The sequence below is a fragment of the Lethenteron reissneri genome, chromosome 30 (assembly GCF_015708825.2).
Source record: "Lethenteron reissneri isolate LAM-NWPU_2019-01 chromosome 30, ASM1570882v1, whole genome shotgun sequence".
Classification (NCBI taxonomy): domain Eukaryota; kingdom Metazoa; phylum Chordata; class Hyperoartia; order Petromyzontiformes; family Petromyzontidae; genus Lethenteron; species Lethenteron reissneri.
Window position 1 is genome coordinate 2151350 of NC_083808.1, and position 16551 is coordinate 2167900.

Here is a 16551-nt window from a genome sequence, read left to right on the forward strand (position 1 = left end):
TGCTCCTGCTGCTGCTGCTCCTGCTGCTGCTGCTGCTCCTGCTGCTGCTGCTCCTGCTACTGCTGCTGCTCCTGCTGCTACTGCTCCTGCTCCTGCTGCTCCTTCTGCTGCTGCTCCTGCTGCTGCTCCTGCTGCTGCTCCTGCTGCTGCTGCTCCTGCTACTGCTGCTGCTCCTGCTGCTGCTCCTGCTGCTGCTGCTCCTGCTGCTGCTCCTGCTACTGCTGCTGCTGCTACTGCTGCTGCTCCTGCTGCTACTGCTGCTGGTCCGGCTGAGCGAGTTTTGATGCACGGCAGCTTTTGATTTCAGCCGGAGGTGTCCGTAGCCGAGCTCCGGAAAATAATTCTCCGCCCCCCCCCCACACCTTCTCCCGCAGGCGGGGGGGGGGATAGGGGACCCCTGGAAAATATTAAATATTCCATGACCCCAATGATTGATATGTTCCAGCCATTCTCAATCCACTGATGGATGGATTCCTCATGGGGGGGGAGGGTGGGAGGCGGTGTGGGGGGTTTGGGGCCTTACCTCACAACTCGGGTCAGGGCGGTGTGGGCAGGAGCGGTTCGCCGCCACCAGCAATCAATCGAACTTTGGTCGCTCAATCTCATGAATAATGATTTACTATACAGAACACGCAGGCGTATTACAGAACTGCACTGTGTCTAAGTCACACTTACGCGTGTATCTGGTAGAGTTTAGCGATTGGGCGTAGCGAACGCGGCTATTGTGTGAGCTAGATTCCGGGCCACGGCTAACATCAGTGGCGAGTAATACATTGATTCCAGTCCTGGGCCATCTTACCCGCCCCCCGCACTGACCATCTTGGAGAAGTATGGACACACAATTAACACCCGTGATCGGCACGGCGTGGGGAGGCCTTCGTCCAGGGGCCGTCAACTGTACAGGCACGATCAGAACCGGTCCAAATAACCTCGTTGGACCAGTCAGAACCTTGTGATGACTGAGCAAAATTGGTAATCCGCGCAGCGTTTACGGCGTCAATCTGAGCCGCTTGATTTGGTCGGCTCTAGGAGTGCGCGTGCAGCAGCAACGCGTTGCCACGACCCCCAGATGGTTGCCACCATGAAGGTCAATCGATGAAAAACGAAACGTCGACTTCCCCCTGTCCCCGTCGGGCGAAAGTAGGGATTATGTGCTGCCGTTCGCTGCGGCACATTCATCATCATCATTAATAATAATACCGTACAGAAATAATGTGCAGTTTTAAGTGCAGCACCGTTTGTGCAAATTGCAAATCTCACAATCGCTGAGGAATGAGACTGGCGGGCTGGGAAGGTACCAGCCACGCCGTGACGAGCCGGCACTAACCACAATTGTCCAAGCTCTGCGTTGCTCTATCTATTCAGATGTTTTAATCCCATTAAGGAGTGTTTTGTACACATTACAGCAGTTTCGTTGAATTCGGACATACGTATACAAAGGAAGGAACAAACACTTGAATATGCGTGGATTATGTAACGCATTCCAAATAGTTTTTTTAACAGATGGATTTAATTAACTGTAAAGAACGCGTCTACCGCCATGTCTGTCTTTACAAGTACAGAATTTCATAATAGGTATGGAAGCGTTTGCATATTTGCAAAGTGGTATTTTTGTTTCTTCCCCATGGTTTGTTTCTCCAAGGGGCGCCGCTGCGGTGGCGAGGAGAGGGCATCTCCCTCGCCTGCAGGGCAGGGAGCTTGCAGGTTCGATCCCGGACCCTGACGACGCCTGTTGTTATATTTGGAGTCCGCGAATTTTCTATCTTTTCCCCGTGGTGGTCACGTAAATTTTTCTCCAGGGCCCTACGTGTTTTGCCCTCCACAGTAAGAAAACATACGTTGAGCTTATTTGGCTGCGAAAATGCATCCCACGTGTAACGATATACGGCACCTTCTTGGTTCTTTCAGTAAAGTCACGTAAAAGGGAAGTAATAAAATAATAAAAATAAAACATAATAAAATAATTCTCACGACGTTTCGGCCACAACGCAAGCAGCCGTCCTCAGGTGAAGAACAGGTCTGTCGGAAAGACAGCGTCTTCATTCAGTCTTCCCGACAGACATGTTCTTCACCTGACGACGGCTGCTTGCGTTGTGGCCGAAACGTAGTGAGAATTATTTTATTATGTTTTATTTTTATTATTTTATTACTTCCTTTCTATGTGACTTTACCGAAAGAACCAAGAAGATGAATCCCTGCAATCACGAAAGCTTTAAATCGAGATATACGGCACGTCAATGGGCTATCATGTGTGAGCATGATAAAAAAAAAGAGCTCAGGTGACCCACCCCTGCTGTGCAAAAAGAGCTTCAGAGCTCATCGGATTCCTCCTCCAGTCGAAATAACAAAAACAAACTCAAGATTCTGGCTATGCCGAGGAAATAAAATAAAAAATATATAGTTTTAGCTGCTTCTGTTTAAATTAGGTGAAGCCCATGATAGCAACACAACCGTATTCGATACGAGATGCTGCTAATCCTGCATAATGCACAGGCATATTATGACTTTGAAACCCCCCCGCACACCTGCTACGCATTCCACAAGTAATAACTAATCTCATATCTGCATTTCCCATAAATATGCTAAATTCGTCTTGATATGCAAATTCTTTTGTCAAGACGCTCTTCCCCCTCCAACCCAGCTTAAATATACGCTCCAATCCTGGTGGTGTTTCATTCAGACGCTGTCTTTCCGACTGACCTGTTCTTCACCTGAGGACGGCTGCTTGCGTTGTGGCCGAAACGTCGTGAGAATTATTTTATCATGTTTTATTTTTATTATTTTATTATTTTTCTTCTACGTGACTTTACCGAAAGAACCAAGAAGACGTATTCGATAGTTTCCTTAAAATCGGGGTAATTTTTTTACGATAGGTTAGAGTTCTCCCAACCCAATAAACGCCTTCCTTGTAAGACAACAACAGACAAAGATTCCCCGTATAGCCTGTAAACAGACTGTTGTGGCAAGTGCTGTTAGCGAGCACCTATGAAGACCGGCAGGGCTCACGAGGGGGTGGGTGGCCAACACCACGGTAGGCCGCCTTCGTCTTCTCAGTGGCGATGTTTACACATCACACCAGGTACTTATTTGAGGCTGAGTCTACGTAGGGGAAGCCCAGGACCGGTTCAGATAATCATCACAGGCGTTTGCCGTGAGCGGGAATAGAACTCGGATCGCCGGGTTCGTAGCGCAGCGCGCTAAATATGAACGTACCTTTTAATTGGCATCGAACAGACGCAGCTGCAAGCAATGCGGTCCTTGAGATTAATTCATAAACGTGGCCATGAAAACGGGTGAGTATCAGCTCAGCAGCCGTCGTGCTGGCAGCTCTCGTCATCGACGCGGGTGCCTTAATGAAGCCCTCTCACGCGGGCGGGCCCCGCTGTCTGGAGAGGCCATCCGCCAAGGCAGGGAACCCAGAAAAAGGTGCCTCTGAATAAACAACGCATCCACCCACGGCGCTCAATCCCATTGTCGACGGTGGATTTCGCCGGATTAGAGGGCCGTTGTTTGGCTGATTATACACGCGGCGTGATGCGGCAGTCTGACAGCTTAATTATCGTGAATGTTCGGGGCGGCGTGGGGGGTCCAAATCAGGACACCGCAAGGGCCGTTTGTTCTATGAGCAATTGATGTCGTCTAATTTCGACGTGTACACTTGTCCGTTCACTGTCGAAGAGAGAGAGGAGAGGAGAGGACGACTCAGAGGCGCTAGGAGGAAGACCCACAGACGAGCAAGGAATACAGCAGCAGCAGGCAGACGAAGCTAAACTTTTATTTTATTCTACCAGGTAAGGCCGACTGAGTTATATAGCTCGTTTGCAGAAGCGTTCTGGCCGAAACTGATAGCTCAACGGAGTGCGCAAATTTATAGCAGCCAAAAACTCTAAACGCACGTTGATTCTAAATGTGGAGGGAATATCCCGACGGCCACAGAGAAAATTCCTCGCGACCACGGGGAGAACATACGACCTCCAAATATACAGCAGGCGTCAGTGTCGGGATCAAAACCACGACCTCTCGCACACCAGGCGAGGGAGATAACATCTCCTCGTCACCTCGGCGAGATCAGCCGGCGCTAAATCCACCCCTTCCCAAGCTCCGCGGTCCTTAACATGTGACGGTGTTATCGGCCAATGAACGATGGTTTACACGTGGGAGGAACCCTACGCGTGCGAGGGAGGCGGCACGTCTACCCAGACGTGTGGAGGGAACACGTGGAGGCCGCTCTCGCCGTAGCGCCATCTCGTGGCGAGCCATGGTACGACATCTACTCGACTCTCGCGGGATGGGAGTTGATAATTGTTTTTTTACCCTTTTATCTGGAAACAAAACGGACTCCTTTTTTTACAAGGAGTCATGTTTGCATAGACCACAATACCTGCAGTCATAATGCAAACAAAAAACACAACTCTGATAATGTATGCACTGTCCTTGAAGTTGATTGGTCCACAGCCGAGACAGCTTTCCTTAGAGCCTAGTCTCACATGGTGTTGGACCAGATGACGCCAAAAGGCGTCATCTGGTCCAACACCATGTGAAGGTGTCAGTTTTGTTGCCAGATAAAAGGGTAAAAAAAACAATTATCATATGTTTTACTGGCAAATGAGGTTCCAATGGCGGGATGGGAGTTGTTACACCGAATCTGTGTGCGATTCACCAACCCCCGCTGCTGCCTCCAAAGCGCCGGACCACCGCCTCTCAATTTTGATCGCCTATCATTTGGATTTCCCAAATCTGCTGGGTTGCGAGGTGAGAGACCGGCAGATGGCAGTGCAGCAAGCGGGTCTGACAGGATCTTTGCGAGGCGTGTCGGGTTATCTCATCGTTATGTGTCTCATTCTCCATAGTTACACCGATAAAACGAGGTCGAAAATGATGCCATATGCGTGGGTTCCGTAACGCGTTCCAACGAGCGCTTGCCAACACGCGTACGCCATCGGAATGACACAATCGCCTGGATTGATGTGGCAGTGGTCGGTGCAGTGTCGAGGGGACAGCACGCGTGGAAATCTACAGCCCTCTAGTGGACAATGTTCGCCCTGCTGCTGCTGCTGTTGGAATCTACACATTCCAGTAAAACACTTTTGTCTCTTAGTTTGGTGTACCCCGAGGTGAGCACTCGACAAAACCGGGATTGAGTCTCGTCTGCAATAGTGACCTTTGGTGGCATCAGTCTGTCAGTAGGGGACGATGATTGCTGCTGTGTGCTGGGGGTACAATCCCAATTGAACAACCGACCGGACCCTGACGCCCGCCGCACGATGGCCCTTAAGTCTTGCGAATGACGGCCGTTGTGAAGCGTGCGGTTTAGTGCACCCGCAGTATTCATCAGGGCGGCCGCTGGACTCGAACCGTGAACCTCTACGGACTTACCGCTAGGCCGTGTCACTGCCCTTTTAGTCGATCCACTGCTAGATGCATACCTCCCCCACATCGTCTCGGCCGTGATGGTCGAATGCCCATACTTCACCACGCCGGTCAGGGGGATGTCCATGGTGGGTCGACGTATTTGCTCCCCACTGATTGTAAGTCGTGACCGGGAAACGAACTCTGGTTTGCTGGGTTCGTCGCATAGTGCGCGAACCACTGCGCCAACCCTCCTCTCTGCCCCGTGAAGGTACAATACAGACTGCAAGAGCATGTAACATTGGACTCGATGCAATAAATAATAAAGTTTAGAAACATAGAATACCTCTCGTGCGAGTGGCTTGGGGAACACGTTCGGTCAACGGACATTTTGCAAATTAATGTTCTATCATTTAAGAAAAATCATCATCATCATCCTCAGCCATGGTCAATCCACTGCTGGATGAAGGCCTCCTCAATGCGTCGCCATCTCTCACGATCCAGCGATGTAATAATCCCACCCAGCACCTGCTGCACACGAGATGATTCCATCGCTCCGTCTCCCGGTGGACTTCCACTCGAACGCGTTCCGATCCTTGGCGCAACCGATTCCCAATTCGACAGCCTGTATGACTGCAGCAGAGGATTGGTCATTGCTGCTGCTGCTGATTATGATTGATCTAATTTAGTGGATTATAAATCTAGGCAATATCATGTTCATGCTGGAGGTTAGTGGGAAGAGACATTGATTTCTCAATATCAATAAACATCTCAATTGGCGCCGTTAACAACACTAGGACACGACACAATGCGAATCTCGACATTGGACCGCATCTGAAAGACGTCGTGATGGAGGTGTAATCGCTCAATTTTGCTCAATTAGATAAAGGACTTAATGTGACGCTCTAGCGATTCAAACGTGGCCCTGGTTCGAAGATCCTTCATCAGACAAAATCAGGGCGCTAAATGGCGAAGCACCACTCCACATCACGGTTGCTAGGAGACGTTAACTACCTCGCCTGGTATGCAGGAGGTCGTGGGTTCAATCCCGACCATGACGATTCCTGTATATTTGGAGTTTGCGGTGTCTCTCTCTCTCTCTCCGTGGTCGCGTGGATTTTCCTCCGGGTTTTTTCACATTTAGAAACATGCCTTTCGAGTATTTGGCTGCTATACATTTCCAAATGATTAAGCCGCTATCATTTGTGATAGCCAGATCGCTTCCGAAAAAGAGCTCGAAAGCTCAGTGGACTCATCCGCCTGTTCAATTTCGCCCCCCCCAACGACCCCATTTTGTCGCCAGGTGCCAGCATAGCCCCCCCCCCGACCCGTGGGTCCCGGCGCAGTTGCACCGCCTGCGCACTCGATCGCTATTGCTGCTGTCGTCATCGCCGCCGACGGCAATTGAGCGAGTAGAGAGTCCACATGCTCGTCGCGATCATCGCGGCACGGCTCGTGACGAGCCGGGTCGATGAAAGAAGCATATTCTGGTGAGGCTGCCCCACATGTGGCGATACGTTGACACCTACTACCATCACGAGCTCCATCTCCGTGGCGGATGTCCTCTCGGGCGTGTTCCCTCCGCTCGGCTGCCCGCTCCGCCCTTAGCCTCCACCGCCGACCACCAAACCGTGCCCAAACCGTACCCAAACCGTGCCCAAACCGTACCCAAACCGTGCCTAAACCGTGCCCACTCGACTCGCGTTACGAATGCATTATTAGGGCTGAGAGCGCCTGCAAGTGGCGCTAAACGCACGGGACGCGTGTTAGTACGGCCACGTCCGCTCGGGTAAACTCACCCAGATCCCCGTACTCGACGCGACTTCAATTGCTCAGCCGATTCGCACGACAGGCGAGGTACCGTGGGAAACATGTTGAACATGCGTACGTGAAATTGGCGACCGAGGCATAGCCACGCAAGGGTTGGTGGACCACGCAAATATCTGTGAAACGTGCTGCGATAGGGACAGGGCAGCAAGGCACGTGGGGCTGCGAACCCGTGTGCGTGGCCTCGTGGCGTGCACGGCGAGGTGCGGGTCACACATCACAATGCGTGACCCACCTCGAAATGTCCCATGCACAATCGTGCATAATCCACTGCTGGATGAGCGCCTCCTTATCCAACCATACTTCCCCCATTGCTGATCACAAGAGCGGGCGGAGCATAGACGTGGGCGCATAGACGTACGGTACAACAAAGGAATGTTCGCTGCACTGCTGTAGCCCACGCGGCCCAGTCTCCTGCACAGTGCTCGAATGGGAGTTACGTTGCGGGCATCAGACGGCAATGTCCACCGTTGTACTGCACTTCTAGGCTCCCGCGTTTTTTGCTCAGCGCCTTCACCAACCGGCAATGGCCAACATGGTGAAGCGTGATTATATGACCTCCACGACCTGCAGAGACGTGGGGGGGAGCCCTCGTGTAGCAGTGGGTTGACACAGGGCGGGACGTATCAATGCATCGCGCAGCATTCCCCTGCACGTGTCAATTGCTTGCCCTGCCTTCTGCCGTGTTGGTGATCTCCCATACAAATGCACGATTCCAGGGCTCAAGCGCACCGCAGCTTCCTAGAGAGAGAGGGACGGCGAGGGCGGCGAGGAGGAGGAGGACAGAGCCGGGCGCATCGGTCAGGCGACCGTGTAAATGCAGATCAGCGTACAAGCGCGCAGCGAATGAGCCATCACTTTTGTTCAGACTCACGCTGAATTATTTAGTCGTTGAGCCGCGAATTTGTCGGATATTGTGCGACTCGCGCTGCTCTCAGCGCGGTGGGTTACGTGCAATGTAAACATGTTCTAAACAAATGGAGCTATTATATATATACACTGTATATATCCACTGATGGATGGAACACACACAGACACACAATGCACATCGTCACACTTTAACTTACGGTGACGTTTCGCGATACGCCGCTTTGAACAAGGTGCATGCATCGTGTCACATGATGACGACCGGCTATCCGTCTCAACGATAATCCTCGCGTTATTGTGATTACCACTACGCATACCACAGGCAAAGGCAAAGGCCGCGAGCGAGTGCTTGATGACGCGACCTGTCAGCGGAAGGGCCTCCGATCGAGGAAATTCTGGAGAACCCCCTCGAAGGCACTTGGCCTCCTCTTCCCAACGGGACAGATGTCGCGAAAGAGCCGGGGCAGCAATCTCACGCTGTATCCCACCGCAGTTCGTGAGACAGCGGATCGACTGATTGTGGTGGTCACACATCCATCTGTTATCTATCGACTGTCTGTGGAGTGGGATGTCATGAACTCGCCTGTTGTTTCGCCTGCCGCCCCGGGAGATCAACAATCTAACTGACGCCCTGTGGATTGTAAGGTCACTGTGACGATACTCACACACGCTGACGACGCTCACGAAAACAATGCGTGTCGCCCCTTCGTCAGCCCATTGCTCGAGGAAGGCTTCCCCACGCCGTGTCGGAAAATTGGGATTTGTATTCACCCATACTCCATGATGTTGATCAGTGCGGGTTGGTGAAGGGGCGGGGGGGCTATGACATCACCCGCTACTGATGTTAGCCGTGGCCGCGAATCAAACTCGGAGCCACCAGGTTCGTAGCGCCGCGCGTTAACCACTGTGCCCCCCCCCCCATCCCACAGTGCAGTCATTCAATTCTGTCATATAATACGGCATATCGAAAGTAATCTCAGTGCACACACGGGCGGTTAGACAATAGATTACACTTCTACGACGTAGACGTGCCATTCCTCACATATTTATATTCTCAATGTCTCGAATGATCACGGGGATGGTTTCAGTCTCCTCAAGGGACGATGCATTATCATCATCATCATCATTAAACGCGTAATTTGAGTCATAAATTGTGATGTTGTGGCCGGTGCAACCAAATTTCCCCAGATTCGTGTGCAGCTGCGCTCCAAGCAGACGACCCGGCGTCTGTTCAGTGCGGCCCGCCGGCCAAAGGGGAGACGGAGCGACGCGGATCACAGAAAGCACGCGCGCGAGAGAGTGAACGCGCACGAGAGAGTGAACGCGCGCGAGAGAGTGAACGCGCGCGAGAGAGTGAACGCGCGCGAGAGAGTGAACGCGCGCGAGAGAGTGAACGCGCACGAGAGAGTGAACGCGCACGAGAGAGTGAACGCGCACGAGAGAGTGAACGCGCACGAGAGAGTGAACGCGCGCGCACGGACGGCGATGCAGAACTTCCGCGAGCAGGTGTTCAACTAGCAGTGGATAAAGACTGGATGGCGATCATAATGATCATTCTGGTGGTGGTGATGACGATAGTAGTGGTGATGATGATGATGACAGTGCTTGCTTGTAAATGACTACGTTGCTGGTGGTGATGATGCTAGTGGTGGTGATGATGATGATGATGGTAGTGGTGGTGATGACGATGGTGGTGGTGGTGGTGATGACGATGGTGGTAGTGGTGGTGATGACGATGGTAGTGATGGTGGTGGTAATGACGATGGTAGTGGTGGTGGTGATGACGATGGTAGTGGTGGTGATGACGATGGTAGTGATGACGATGGTAGTGGTGGTGATGGTGGTGGTGATGACGATGGTAGTGGTGGTGATGACGATGGTAGTGATGACGATGGTAGTGGTAGTGGTGGTGATGGCGGTGCTGATGACGATGGTAGTGGTGGTGATGACGATGGTAGTGATGACGATGGTAGTGGTAGCGGTGGTGATGGTGGTGCTGATGACGATGGTAGTGGTGGTGATGACGATGGTAGTGATGACGATGGTAGTGGTAGTGGTGGTGATGGTGGTGCTGATGACGATGGTAGTGGTGGTGATGACGATGGTAGTGATGACGATGGTAGTGGTGGTGATGACGATGGTAGTGATGACGATGGTAGTGGTGGTGATGACGATGGTAGTAGACCCTGGTGATTATAATGACGCCGGTCACTGTGACGTGCTGCTGATTGCGGGTCACGAGAATATGACGAGTGTTGATGCTTATTGTGATGCCGGTGCTGGCGATGATGATCGTGATTGTAGTTTGTTGGTGGTGCTGCAACAATAATTGCACTCCTGATGATGACGACGGTGATGCTGGTGGCGCTTGCACTGATGATGATGATGATGTGCAACTGGTGGTGGTGGTGATGAATGCTTGCTGGTGGCGATGCCGGTATAACAAAAACAGCACTAGCGACAATTCCGCTTGTACTGATGCCTCTGCCCGCACAAGGAGAGGGACGGGGGGGGGGGCAGCTTTGATGATCCTCAGTGACGTCGGCAGACAGACCTGCGGGTGTTGCCCGCGTCTCTCCTCGCCATCGTGACGCGTGCGCAACCGCACGCAGATAGAAGGGAGCGCCCACTCATCACAGACTCGCGGAGAGAGCACCACCACCACCCCCACCACCACCTCCATCACCACCACGCGCGCGCGCTCTCTCAACAGTCGCCAAGACCCTCGGTCGCACTCCGCGCGCACCGCTGAGCGCGCCGCTCATTGGATCATGAATTCAGGACAACGAAACCACCACCAGCAGCAACAACAACAACAGCAGCAGCAACAACTGAGATAAAATAAAACACTAAAAACGAATAGACACCTGCTGGGCGGGTGCTTCATGGACCCTCGGATCCAATTGCTGCAATCGTTGTCGACGGTCCAGGTACGTGCCGATGGCAGTGTGCATGAGTTCGGTTTAAAGATGATGATGATGATGATAATACTATTATAAGTTACACGCGCAATATGTATTGTGCTCGCACGTACTGATTGCAATGGCCACACTTGATACATTGCAGTAGCGGTTGTGAAGTGTGGGGATAATGATGTTGATGATAGATATCGGGTGTGTGCGTGGTTTTTTGGGTTGTACCGCCGCGCATTATTCGATGTTTCGCCGGGAGCCCTGGGGGCCTCTTCAGTTCCTCGGAGAAGCCCATCGCGCCGTGAGCAACACGGGGGAGCAACCCGAGCGCAACATCAGAGCGAATGATCCAACACGACGGCCGCAGCCTGCCACTGCACGGTGTTGCTGATTGCGCAAGAGCGCTTTTCTAGCGAATATCTTCTGCGATGAGGCACCGAGCAATTCCTGTGTGTGTCGTGTGTGTGTCGTGTGTGTATGTGTGTGTGTGTGTATAATGTGTGCTACATTCCCTACTGTGTGCCCCGAACCCAATGTTGCTGCCGCTGATGATGATATCCATTGTGCCAATCCCACTCGGGAACACACGCGTAACGAGCACAGTGCATCAGCTTGTTTATTTTTGCCAGGCCAACGTGAGCAGGCGGGAAGTGTTTAAGCAAGTGCACGTTGTGCCGATTTAGACCTTGTGGCTCTCATCAGCAGGCTTGTTAAAACAATGCCGATAGATCACCGAATGTTGCTGGCAAAATAGCACTGCACGTATCAGCAACAGGAGCAGCATCCGCTAAAACGTGGACCCTTTGAAGTTGCACGCCGTTTGCTATTTGTGGGAAGCTATTTTTGTCCGTCTAGATTTGACGAAATTTGGCAAATTAATCTCATAAAATGATCACTAACGTGCAGCAATTAGCAGCGATGATGGCATCTTGAGTGCAGTAAACCGACGCATATATATATTGCTTTCGTGATGCCACTGCGTCGGCAGTGGGTGCACAAGCACAGCCAACACAACCTCCACACATTCCTTCCATCGCACGGTCAAAGTGTGGACAAATACATATAACAGGTGATGTTTCGGGCCATGACCCTTCTTCGCAGCAGAGACATGAAAATTATCCAACCGTGCAGCGATTCGCAGCAGCAGCGGTGCTATAAATGGACGCAGTAAATTAAAAACACAACGATTTGTGTAGTAATTAGCAGCAGCAGTAGCAGCAACAATAAATAACATGCGCATTCAATCCCCACGCAACCCCCCCCAGTACCTCTGAAGATAAGATGCAGGGGATAAGCCATGCGGAACGCTTTAATCAGACCCGCTGGTTTAGAATCCAAATTTCGTCTCTCCCAGTTAACTGCTTGAGCAGTGTCGGCGAGAAGCCACGAGCGAACAGTGCGGGTCCCAAGTAACTCAAGGGGAAGCCGAATTCATTTTACACAAATAGAGGGCGCACCATATCTCAGCTCCTATTCAAATTTCAATATAGACATGCCGAGCTAATTGACGTTAAATATCGTTTAAACACTCTCGTCTCCACCCTGTCCGCATCTCACTTCTTTTCTCATCTCACGACACCGCTCAGCTCAGTCGACTAATCCTGCACGGCAGAGGCGAGGGTTGGTGTGCCGGGAGAGGGCGGCACAGAACACGTGGACTCCACGTGCTCCGCCTGCACGGGATCGAGTGTTGCCCCCTCTCCGGATGCTCCGGTTTCATCTCACGTATGAGCACTTATCAATTGGCCGATATCGCCTTCACATGTAGAGAGAGAGGACCGCAGCGCTTGGGTCAATTGTTTGTAGCGCCAGATCCGCGGTTCGTGGTTTCGGAGTCGTTTTGTTTTCTCCCCCCCCCCCCCCCCCTCTTCGAAAGCGAACGACTCCTCTGTGCCGGCGGCGCGTTACAAGTTTGACGTCATCCTTATTCTTACATTCATCTTATCTCACACACTACATCTCTAGCTATTGTGTCTATATATATCGTCATCTCGCTAGCCTTTGAAATGGTGGATGAGATAGAATGAGGAGGAGGAGCAGGCAATTAATTTTTGATGAGGGCCCTCCAATGGGCTAGCGTCATTGCACTGTTGCTCGAGGCTGACAGAGAGAGGAGTCGCGTTCACAAACACAACAACATTTTTCCAGAAGGAAGCGAGGCTCGTGCCCACGTGCCCGCAATCATGCGCAGAGGCGCCCACGCCGCGTCCACCACGGTGGAGGCGAGACGCGACGTGCATCGTGGGTTGCGTGCACAGCGTCGTGTCTTGCTGTCTCATTGTGTGCGTACGCATGTTGAACCTCTTTCGCACCGGGCGTAGCCAACCGTGCTAATCGGAGGTGCGCGGGGTAGTGACAACAACCTAAACACAAAAAATCAGTGCTCAATAAATGAGTTTTCAATTTTGATTTTAAAGTGCACAGCACCGGTGGCTTCCTAAAATCGGACGGAAGAGCGTTCCAGACGGCCGCAGAAGCGCATCTGCACGCGCGCGATGCAGTGACCGTCTTTGTTCGATGGCCAGCCAAAGCTGCCGTGAGGATGATCGGAGTTTGCGTGATGGTTTATGCTCCTTAATCAGGGCCCTGTAATGTAGACGGAGTGCCCTTGTCAATAACATCTGGCAGCATTTGTTCCACAAGACTGACTCCGCTGATGAGATCCAGGAAGACTCAACATCGTTCCGGAGCCCCCTTTAGACGAGGCACGTGTCGCTGGACAGACACCGCTCGGGAAAGCGAATATCGGCGCTTGGACTAAAACGTGTTTCGTTTATGTGTGTGTTGAACTTCTTTCGTACCGTACGTAGCCAACCGTGCCAACCCGGAGGCACGGTGCTGAGGTCTGAATGTAGCCACGATTACCCCACGACGGATAATTCGAATTGTGAAGCAAAGTAGGCTGGGGCAGGACTCGGGTGAGCACGCGTGTCTGGATGGAGCGTGGACCGCGGAGATGGAGCGATGGAATCCGCTCCGGTGCAGGTGTTTGGGTGGATCGTGAGATATGGCGGCGGGCTGTGGATTGACCATAGCCGATGATGATGACGATGCGATAATGAATCAGTTATTGAGTTAAATGGTTGAAGTCTTCGAACGCAACACTCGTTCACGTGTCAACAATAATCACTTCAAGTCATTTTACAGCCGCCTTGTCAATCCCACTGCTCTATCGAGATGTCCCCGTGCGTTGCGCAATAGCCACGAGGACTGTTTCACCATACTTCACCACCGCTGCTGATGACTGATGATGATGATATCGTGGCAAGACAACGGCTGTGTGTCTTTGTCTTCGAGTGTCTGTTTGAGTGTCTTGCTGTGGGAAGTGGTTAGCGCTGCGCTACGAACCCGGCGACCCGAGTTCGATTCCCGCTCACGGCCAACACGAGTGACGATTATCTGAACCGGTCCTGGGCCTCTCTTAGGTCGACTCAGCCTCAGAATGAGTACCTGGCGCGGTGTGTACTAAACATCGCCACTCGGGAGACAAAGGCGGTCGGGTGAGGTACTAGCCACCCATCCCCTCGTGTAGCGTTGCGGCCTTCATAGGGTGCTCGCTAACAGCACTTGCCCCTACAGTCTGTGAAAGGCTACACGGGGTATCTTTGTCTTGCCGTGGGTTTAACTTTGAGATAAGATGATGATTACCCGTCTGTTGTAGTGTGTGTGTGTCCGCGATAAATCACCTGTTACGCAAATGCATTTTCCCCGTCTTGTCACAAGGCGGATTAAATATTAAAGCGCCGGCGTTGACAGCAGCGGAGTTCGAGACAAACAACCACAGCCACACTCAGGAGCATTGTCTGTAACGCCACAGCGATGTAGAATAGAACGACACTGTCTGTTCATGCTGCTGATCATGCTGCTGATGTCGCTGCGTTGGCAGTGGTGCACAAGCACTTAAAGTAAAAACAATATATATATAACGTGCGACGTTTCGTGCAATGGCGCTTTCTTCATAGCAAATGAACGTATGATATCGGATGATGTTTTTGGGCAATGACCCAACCTTCGGAGCTATTCATACTGCAGTGCGCTAAGCACTGCGCCGCCACTGCATCACATTGTGATATCACCACCCCATCATATATTGAACTGGAATAGAGGCTATCGCCTAGTTAACATGCGATAGCAGTCCTATGCTACGAGTGCTTGTCGCCCAGAGGGGGGGTTTCCAGCCTTCTATCGGCGTACGCGTCACACTCCACGGCAGGTAAACAACTTGGTTCACTGATGGTGGGACTCGTGTATGCGTGAGTCTTCAGCACGAGACTTGGAGCAATGCAGAACCTTAGACCGACGCTGCACCACGAGTGAAACCAATCTGTCTCCAAGCTGTAATGCCGGGAGCCACAATGCAAACATTGTATTTGTATGATTAATTATAAGCACGTATTCATAATAAAGGTTTTTGGGTTAGATCGCGTAAGTATAAATGTGTCGTAACCCTCCACCACTCGATACAGCCAGTAAGGTTTGTCACGTGAACAAAACGCGCCAAATAATTTACTACTTCAGCCTACTCTATAGGCACATAACTTGATTATGGAATTAATTAATATTTTACCAACCTTTGTTCATCCACTGCTGAATGAAGACCTCCACACGCTGGGTTCATAATTGGGGTTGGTTGACCATACTTCACCACGCTTGTCAGTGAGGGGTTGAGATAACACTCGCCACTGATGTTAGCCGTGGCCGGGAATCGAACAATCCTCTTTTCTGGGTTCATATTGTGGTGCGCTAACCACTGCGCCACCACTCCTCTGTGCACCGTGCTGTTACAATACAGGCTGTAACCGAATGTCTAGGTCGTTAGGCTCTCCTTAACTTCTTACACGGTGTTTTTTTTCATTAATTGCACGACACTATTCCCAACAGTCAACTCGACAAAAGTAATAATGGGAACAAAGTTAAGAAACGCAGAGGATTTCGTGCCATCAGCATGGGGAACACGTTCCGTCAACGGACGTTTTGTAAATTATGTTTCAGAACGAATTTGTGTAGACAAGGCTCAGGACCTGTTCAGATATCTCACTCGTCATTGATGTTAGCCGTGGCCGGGAATTGAATTCGAATCGCCAGGTCCATAACGCGATGCGTCAACCACTGCGCCACCGCTCCGACCCAGACGAAGCCACAGAATTCATCTTCCTGTCGATTCTCTAGCGTCATGAGAATTGACGTCAGTCGCCCAGTCACATGGTGGTCTCTAGGCATTCGATGCCATACCTCGCGGTAATATTGTGGCATCCGAATTAAACTATTTTGGGTTTCGGATGTTTCTGATTAAAAGCACAAACCTGACCATAACTATTCTTTGGTTCTTTCGGTAAAGTCTCGTAGAAAGAAATTAAATAATAATAGAATACGACGTTTCGATTGCAACACAAGCAACCATCATCAGGTACAAATGCATGAGAAAACAAACATAGTAAACGTGGAAATATAATGCAATACAACACAGAGAGTCGGCCAACACAACAGTCAACACCCACCTGGTTGATTACGTTCCTCCAGAGATTGCTAAATTTAAGAGAGAGACAAAACATAGACACACACAGACACACACGCAGAGAAAGACTCACACAGAGAC